Raw genomic sequence first — 9,403 nt, forward strand, 5'->3', positions numbered from 1 at the left:
ATAGGTATAATGTCTGTTTGATTAATGTATATGTACGTATAGTAGGACCATTAGCAACTGAGCGTTGGGACCAAAGAGATTTATTGCTCGTATATAGTTTAATATCTTTGGTTGGAACAAAGATTAGATTTTAATATTTACTGCCGCAACTTTCAGTTGCTAATGGCCCTACTATAGCTAATAATTAATGTACAAGTTATATAAATATTTTTATATTCTTTCCGGGACGATACGACATGGGTACCTTCAAAAAAAGCGCGTACACCTTCCTTAAAGGCCGGCAACGCTCCTGTGATTCCTGTGGTGTTGCAAGAGAATGTGGGCGGCGGTGATCACTTAACAACAGGTGACCCGTACGCTCGTTTGTCCTCCTATTCCATAAAAAAAAAAGAACTAGATCTTGGACAGTTGCCATGGTAATTTACCTACATCTGAAACGATATAATCAGCAAAGTTTGCACGGACTCCACGTCCTGTTTTATTAGTGGATTTTGTATGGGGACTGGACATAGTTTCTAGAGATGATCTCTCACTTAAAATTATATCGTAGATTAGATTAGGTTATGTTAGAAATTCATTTGATGTTATTACGATGTGTATTTTGTGGCTTTATGCGTCTTTGTCATAGTCACTGTCATTTATCTTGTCACATATATACGTAATGTACGGTAGTTGGCGTATTATTATTTATTATTGATAAGAACGGCTTCCTTGGTTAATTAAAATAAAATAAAGTTCTGTATTTTCAAATTAATATAGATATTGTTATACTAAAAATTGAAAATGAAACTAATAGATATGCACAAGAATAGGGCCAGCTAGTCGGATAACGCAGTAGCAGTTTGACTGGCACGCTTTTCCAGCTGTTCCCATTTCCCCCCAATAAGGAGAGAGCAGTTTATTGGTGCAACTGGCCTCATGATTGGTGCTGCCGCATCCCCTTATGCTGCCTTTCAAGCTATATGGGATAGGCTAATCATGAAGCACATTGCAAATGGAACCAATAGATATGGACAAGTATATGCCACCGTCCCTTTAATCGAGGGCAAATGGGGCCAGCTAGTCGGATAACGCAGTGGTGAGAAACTGACGCAGACGAATTATACATTTATTTTACTCTTGTTATCGCAATGGGTATTGTACTAAAATCACGTTAAGAGGACTATTGTACGACAGACAACACAATCTTTTCGACGCCAGGCTTTTCTATTTCTATGCCCCTCAAACGCTTCCAACTGCTATCTCGGTGTCTCCATTTTAATAATAATTCCCGATTTTCGTCCAAAGTTACTCGCTCCCAAGCCAAATTTTTTAAAATACAGCCCATTGTCTCAAGTCTTCGCCTGTTCTTCAGTCAGGCAGCGAAGATACTCCTGAGGAAGTATTCCATATGCTCTAGTGTGGTTACGGAGGCTGTGGAAACTGAGGGGAACATGCGTTGGGCCAACCGTACTCTTCGAATTTGACTGGCACGCTTTTCCAGCTGTCCCCATTTCCCCCCAAAAAGGAGAGCGCAGTTTATTGGTGCAACTGGCCTCATGACTGGTGCTACCGCATCACCTTATGCTGCCTTTCAAGCAATATGGGATAGGCTAATCATGGAGCACATTGCAAATGAAACCAATAGATATGGACAAGTATATGCTACCCGTCCCTTTAATCGAGGGGAAATGGGGCCAGCTAGTCGGATAACGCAGTGGTGAGAAACTGACGCAGACGAATTATACATTTATTTTGCTCTTGTTATCGCAATGGGTATTGTACTAAAATCACGTTAAGAGGACTATTGGACGACAGACAACACAATCTTCTCGACGCCAGGCTTTTCTATTTCTATGCCCCTCAAACGCTTCCAACTTCTATCTCGGTGTCTCCATTTTAATAATAATTCCCAATTTTCGTCCAACGTTACTCGCTCCCAAGCCAATTTTTTTAAAATACAGCCCATTGTCTCAAGTCTTCGCCTGTTCTTCAGTCAGGCAGTCGAAGATACTCCTGAGGAAGTATTCCATATGCTCTAGTGTGGTTACGGAGGCTGTGGAAACTGAGGGGAACATGCGTTGGGCCAACCATACTCTTCGAATTTGACTGGCACGCTTTTCCAGCTGTCCCCATTTCCCCCCAATAGAGAGCTATTTATTGGTGCAATTGGCCTTATGACTGGTGCTACCGCATCACCTTATGCTGCCTTTCAAGCAATATGGGATAGGCTAATCATGGAGCACATTGCAAATGAAACCAATAGATATGGACAAGTATATGCTACCCGTCCCTTTAATCGAGGGGAAATGGGGCCAGCTAGTCGGATAACGCAGTGGTGAGAAACTGACGCAGACGAATTATACATTTATTTTGCTCTTGTTATCGCAATGGGTATTGTACTAAAATCACGTTAAGAGGACTATTGGACGACAGACAACAGAATCTTCTCGACGCCAGGCTTTTCTATTTCTATGCCCCTCAAACGCTTCCAACTTCTATCTCGGTGTCTCCATTTTAATAATTATTCCCAATTTTCGTCCAACGTTACTCGCTCCCAAGCCAATTTTTTTAAAATACAGCCCATTGTCTCAAGTCTTCGCCTGTTCTTCAGTCAGGCAGTCGAAGATACTCCTGAGGAAGTATTCCATATGCTTTAGTGTGGTTACGGAGGCTGTAGAAACTGAGGGGAACATGCGTTGGGCCAACCGTACTCTTCGAATTTGACTGGCACGCTTTTCCAGCTGTCCCCATTTCCCCCCAATAGAGAGCTATTTATTGGTGCAATTGGCCTCATGACTGGTGCTACCGCATCACCTTATGCTGCCTTTCAAGCAATATGGGATAGGCTAATCATGAAGCACATTGAAAATGAAACCAATAGATATGAACAAGTATATGCCAACCGTCCCATTAGTCGAGGGGAAATGGGGCCAGCTAGTCGGATAACGCAGTGGTGAGAAACTGACGCAGACGAATTATACATTTATTTTGCTCTTGTTATCGCAATGGGTATTGTACTAAAATCACGTTAAGAGGACTATTGGACGACAGACAACAGAATCTTCTCGACACCAGGCTTTTCTATTGCTATGCTCCTCAAACGCTTCCAACTTCTATCTCGGTGTCTCCATTTTAATAATTATTCCCAATTTTCGTCCAACGTTACTCGCTCCCAAGCCAATTTTTTTAAAATACAGCCCATTGTCTCAAGTCTTCGCCTGTTCTTCAGTCAGGCAGTCGAAGATACTCCTGAGGAAGTATTCCATATGCTCTAGTGTGGTTACGGAGGCTGTAGAAACTGAGGGGAACATGCGTTGTGCCAACCGTACTCTTCGAATTTCACTGGCACGCTTTTCCAGCTGTCCCCATTTCCCCCCAATAGAGAGCTATTTATTGGTGCAATTGGCCTCATGATTGGTGCTACCGCATCACCTTATGCTGCCTTTCAAGCAATATGGGATAGGCTAATCATGAAGCACATTGAAAATGAAACCAATAGATATGGACAAGTATATGCCAACCGTCCCATTAATCGAGGGGAAATGGGGCCAGCTAGTCGGATAACGCAGTGGTGAGAAACTGACGCAGACGAATTATACATTTATTTTGCTCTTGTTATCGCAATGGGTATTGTACTAAAATCACGTTAAGAGGACTATTGGACGACAGACAACAGAATCTTCTCGACGCCAGGCTTTTCTATTTCTATGCCCCTCAAACGCTTCCAACTTCTATCTCGGTGTCTCCATTTTAATAATTATTCCCAATTTTCGTCCAACGTTACTCGCTCCCAAGCCAATTTTTTTAAAATACAGCCCATTGTCTCAAGTCTTCGCCTGTTCTTCAGTCAGGCAGTCGAAGATACTCCTGAGGAAGTATTCCATATGCTTTAGTGTGGTTACGGAGGCTGTAGAAACTGAGGGGAACATGCGTTGGGCCAACCGTACTCTTCGAATTTGACTGGCACGCTTTTCCAGCTGTCCCCATTTCCCCCCAATAGAGAGCTATTTATTGGTGCAATTGGCCTCATGACTGGTGCTACCGCATCACCTTATGCTGCCTTTCAAGCAATATGGGATAGGCTAATCATGAAGCACATTGAAAATGAAACCAATAGATATGAACAAGTATATGCCAACCGTCCCATTAGTCGAGGGGAAATGGGGCCAGCTAGTCGGATAACGCAGTGGTGAGAAACTGACGCAGACGAATTATACATTTATTTTGCTCTTGTTATCGCAATGGGTATTGTACTAAAATCACGTTAAGAGGACTATTGGACGACAGACAACAGAATCTTCTCGACACCAGGCTTTTCTATTGCTATGCTCCTCAAACGCTTCCAACTTCTATCTCGGTGTCTCCATTTTAATAATTATTCCCAATTTTCGTCCAACGTTACTCGCTCCCAAGCCAATTTTTTTAAAATACAGCCCATTGTCTCAAGTCTTCGCCTGTTCTTCAGTCAGGCAGTCGAAGATACTCCTGAGGAAGTATTCCATATGCTCTAGTGTGGTTACGGAGGCTGTAGAAACTGAGGGGAACATGCGTTGTGCCAACCGTACTCTTCGAATTTCACTGGCACGCTTTTCCAGCTGTCCCCATTTCCCCCCAATAGAGAGCTATTTATTGGTGCAATTGGCCTCATGATTGGTGCTACCGCATCACCTTATGCTGCCTTTCAAGCAATATGGGATAGGCTAATCATGAAGCACATTGAAAATGAAACCAATAGATATGGACAAGTATATGCCAACCGTCCCATTAATCGAGGGGAAATGGGGCCAGCTAGTCGGATAACGCAGTGGTGAGAAACTGACGCAGACGAATTATACATTTATTTTGCTCTTGTTATCGCAATGGGTATTGTACTAAAATCACGTTAAGAGGACTATTGGACGACAGACAACACAATCTTCTCGACGCCAGGCTTTTCTATTTCTATGCCCCTCAAACGCTTCCAACTGCTATCTCGGTGTCTCCATTTTAATAATAATTCCCGATTTTCGTCCAAAGTTACTCGCTCCCAAGCCAAATTTTTAAAATACAGCCCATTGTCTCAAGTCTTCGCCTGTTCTTCAGTCAGGCAGTCGAAGATACTCCTGAGGAAGTATTCCATATGCTCTAGTGTGGTTACGGAGGCTGTGGAAACTGAGGGGAACATGCGTTGGGCCAACCGTACTCTTCGAATTTGACTGGCACGCTTTTTCAGCTGTCCCCATTTCCCCCCAATAAGGAGAGTGCAGTTTATTGGAGCAACTGGCCTCATGACTGGTGCTACCGCATCACCTTATGCTGCCTTTCAAGCAATATGGGAAAGGCTAATCATGGAGCACATTGCAAATGAAACCAATAGATATGGACAAGTATATGCCACCCGTCGCTTTAATCGAGGGGAAATGGGGCCAGCTAGTCGGATAACGCAGTGGTGAGAAACTGACGCAGACGAATTATACATTTATTTTGCTCTTGTTATCGCAATGGGTATTGTACTAAAGTCACGTTAAGAGGACTATTGGACGACAGACAACACAATCTTCTCGACGCCAGGCTTTTCTATTTCTATGCCCCTCAAACGCTTCCAACTTCTATCTCGGTGCACAATAGAGAGCTATTTATTGGTGCAACTGGCCTCATGAATGGTGCTACCGCATCACCTTATGCTGCCTTTCAAGCAATATGGGATAGGCTAATCATGGAGCACATTGCAAATGAAACCAATAGATATGGACAAGTATATGCCACCCGTCCCTTTTATCAACGGGAAATGGGGCCAGCTAGTCGGATAACGCAGTGGTGAGAAACTGACGCAGACGAGTTATACATTTATTTTGCTCTTGTTATCGCAATGGGTATTGTACTAAAATCACGTTACGAGGACTATTGGACGACAGACAACACAATCTTCTCGACGCCAGGCTTTTCTATTTCTATGCCCCTCAAACGCTTCCAACTTCTATCTCGGTGTCTCCATTTTAATAATAATTCCCGATTTTCGTCCAACGTTACTCGCTCACAAGCCAAATTTTTTAAAATACAGCCCATTGTCGCAAGTCTTTCAAGCAATATGGGATAGGCTAATCATGGAGCACATTGCAAATGAAACCAATAGATATGGACAAGTATATGCCACCCGTCCCTTTAATCGAGGGGAAATGGGGCCAGCTAGTCGGATAACGCAGTGGTGAGAAACTGACGCAGACGAATTATACATTTATTTTGCTCTTGTTATCGCAATGGGTATTGTACTAAAATCACGTTACGAGGACTATTGGACGACAGACAACACAATCTTCTCGACGCCAGGCTTTTCTATTTCTATGCCCCTCAAACGCTTCCAACTTCTATCTCGGTGTCTCCATTTTAATAATAATTCCCGATTTTCGTCCAACGTTACACAATAGAGAGCTATTTATTGGTGCAACTGGCCTCATGATTGGTGCTACCGCATCACCTTATGCCACCTTTCAAGCAATATGGGATAGGCTAATCATGGAGCACATTGCAAATGAAACCAATAGATATGGACAAGTATATGCCACCCGTCCCTTTAATCAAGGGGAAATGGGGCCAGCTAGTCGGATAACGCAGTGGTGAGAAACTGACGCAGACGAGTTCTACATTTATTTTGCTCTTGTTATCGCAATGGGTATTGTACTAAAATGACGTTACGAGGACTATTGGACGACAGACAACACAATCTTCTCGACGCCAGGCTTTTCTATTTCGATGCCCCTCAAACGCTTCCAACTTCTATCTCGGTGTCTCCATTTTAATAATAATTCCCGATTTTCGTCCAACGTTACTCGCTCCCAAGCCAAATTTTTTAAAATACAGCCCATTGTCGCAAGTCTTCGCCTGTTCTTCAGTCCGGCAATCGAAGATATTCCTGAGGAAGTGTTCCATATGCTCTAGTGTGGTTACGGAGGCTGTGGAAACTGAGGGGAACATGCGTTGGGCCAACCGTACTCTTCGAATTTGACTGGCACGCTTTTCCAGCTGTCCCCATTTCCCCCCAATAAGGAGAGCGCAGTTTAATGGTGCAACTGGCCTCATGATTGGTGCTACCGCATCACCTTATGCTGCCTTTCAAGCTATATGGGATAGGCTAATCATGAAGCACATTGCAAATGAAACCAATAGATATGGACAAGTATATGCCACCCGTCCCTTTAATCGAGGGGAAATGGGGCCAGCTAGTCGGATAACGCAGTGGTGAGAAACTGACGCAGACGAATTATACATTTATTTTGCTCTTGTTATCGCAATGGGTATTGTACTAAAATCACGTTAAGAGGACTATTGGACGACAGACAACAGAATCTTCTCGACGCCAGGCTTTTCTATTTCTATGCCGCTCAAACGCTTCCAACTTCTATCTCGGTGTCTCCATTTTAAAAATTATTCCCAATTTTCGTCCAACGTTACTCGCTCCCAAGCCAATTTTTTTAAAATACAGCCCATTGTCTCAAGTCTTCGCCTGTTCTTCAGTCAGGCAGTCGAAGATACTCCTGAGGAAGTATTCCATAGGCTCTAGTGTGGTTACGGAGGCTGTAGAAACTGAGGGGAACATGCGTTGGGCCAACCGTACTCTTCGAATTTGACTGGCACGCTTTTCCAGCTGTCCCCATTTCCCCCCAATAGAGAGCTATTTATTGGTGCAATTGGCCTCATGACTGGTGCTACCGCATCACCTTATGCTGCCTTTCAAGCAATATGGGATAGGCTAATCATGAAGCACATTGAAAATGAAACCAATAGATATGGACAAGTATATGCCACCCGTCCCATTAATCGAGGGGAAATGGGACCAGCTAGTCGGATAACGCAGTGGTGAGAAACTGACGCAGACGAATTATACATTTATTTTGCTCTTGTTATCGCAATGGGTATTGTACTAAAATCACGTTAAGAGGACTATTGGACGACAGACAACACAATCTTCTCGACGCCAGGCTTTTCTATTTCTATGCCCTTCAAACGCTTTCAACTTCTATCTCGGTGTCTCCATTTTAATAATAATTCCCAATTTTCGTCCAACGTTACTCGCTCCCAAGCCAATTTTTTTTAAATACAGCCCATTGTCTCAAGTCTTCGCCTGTTCTTCAGTCGGGCAGTCGAAGATACTCCTGAGGAAGTATTCCATATGCTCTAGTGTGGTTACGGAGGCTGTGGAAACTGAGGGGAACATGCGTTGGGCCAACCGTACTCTTCGAATTTGACTGGCACGCTTTTCCAGCTGTCCCCATTTCCCCCCAATAAGGAGAGAGCAGTTTATTGGTGCAACTGGCCTCATGACTGGTGCTACCGCATCACCTTATGCTGCCTTTCAAGCAATATGGGATAGGCTAATCATGGAGCACATTGCAAATGAAACCAATAGATATGGACAAGTATATGCCACCCGTCCCTTTGATCGAGGGGAAATGGGGCCAGCTAGTCGGATAACGCAGTGGTGAGAAACTGACGCAGACGAATTATACATTTATTTTGCTCTTGTTATCGCAATGGGTATTGTACTAAAATCACGTTAAGAGGACTATTGGACGACAGACAACACAATCTTCTCGACGCCAGGCTTTTCTATTTCTATGCCCCTCAAACGCTTCCAACTTCTATCTCGGTGTCTCCATTTTAATAATAATTCCCGATTTTCGTCCAACGTTACTCGCTCCCAAGCCAAATTTTTTAAAATACAGCCCACTGTCGCAAGTCTTCGCCTGTTCTTCAGTCAGGCAGTCGAAGATACTCCTGAGGAAGTGTTCCATATGCTCTAGTGTGGTTACGGAGGCTGTGGAAACTGAGGGGAACATGCGTTGGGCCAACCGTACTCTTCGAATTTGACTGGCACGCTTTTCCAGCTGTCCCCATTTCCCCCCAATAAAGAGAGCTATTTATTGGTGCAACTGGCCTCATGATTGGCGCTACCGCATCACCTTATGCTGCCTTTCAAGCTATATGGGATAGGCTAATCATGGAGCACATTGCAAATAAAACCAATATATAGGGTTACCTCGTAAGTCGACGTACATCCTTTATGGGGCAGATCCTGTTTCTTCTTAGTGACTACCTGTGCTTTGTGGAGTTTGTTTTTTGCTTCTGATTTGGAACTGTTGAAAATGGCGACCTATACGAACGAGGTATATGCTGACATATTATTGTGTTACCGATATTGCGATGTTGGTGGCACGAGCTCTTGATGATGCACCATCGCAATATCCGTAAAGGTATTACATCTGGCTCGCACCTATTCCATTTCAAACAAAGACACTTAACAACTTCCCTGTCCCCATACAACTAATTTTGATAATGTCCCACGCCCATCGTTTTTTTTTTATTATATACCTCAAAAAAATAATATGCCTAAAAAATTTTTAATATACTAATCTTGTTTGGATTGTTTTTTTTGGAGTCATATGTG

General features: G+C 43.4%; 1 long non-coding RNA gene across 4 annotated transcripts; it reads right to left on the reverse strand.

Annotated features, from left to right (window-relative positions):
* Positions 1-854: 854 nt before the first annotated feature.
* Positions 855-8,911, reverse strand: LOC126973527 (uncharacterized). 4 transcript variants are annotated; one of them, XR_007731378.1, is made up of 4 exons: positions 8,299-8,911; positions 4,651-6,436; positions 3,415-4,032; positions 855-2,796 (listed from the first exon to the last, which is right to left on the reverse strand). It is a non-coding gene; the product is annotated as an uncharacterized LOC126973527 (long non-coding RNA). The 4 variants fall into 4 exon arrangements; XR_007731379.1 differs by lacking the exon at positions 8,299-8,911 and adding an exon at positions 6,447-6,672 and having other exon boundaries at positions 4,651-5,649; XR_007731380.1 differs by lacking the exon at positions 3,415-4,032.
* Between the last annotated feature and the right edge of the window lie 492 nt (positions 8,912-9,403).

This window comes from Leptidea sinapis, chromosome 29 (assembly GCF_905404315.1).
Source record: "Leptidea sinapis chromosome 29, ilLepSina1.1, whole genome shotgun sequence".
Lineage (NCBI taxonomy): Eukaryota > Metazoa > Arthropoda > Insecta > Lepidoptera > Pieridae > Leptidea > Leptidea sinapis.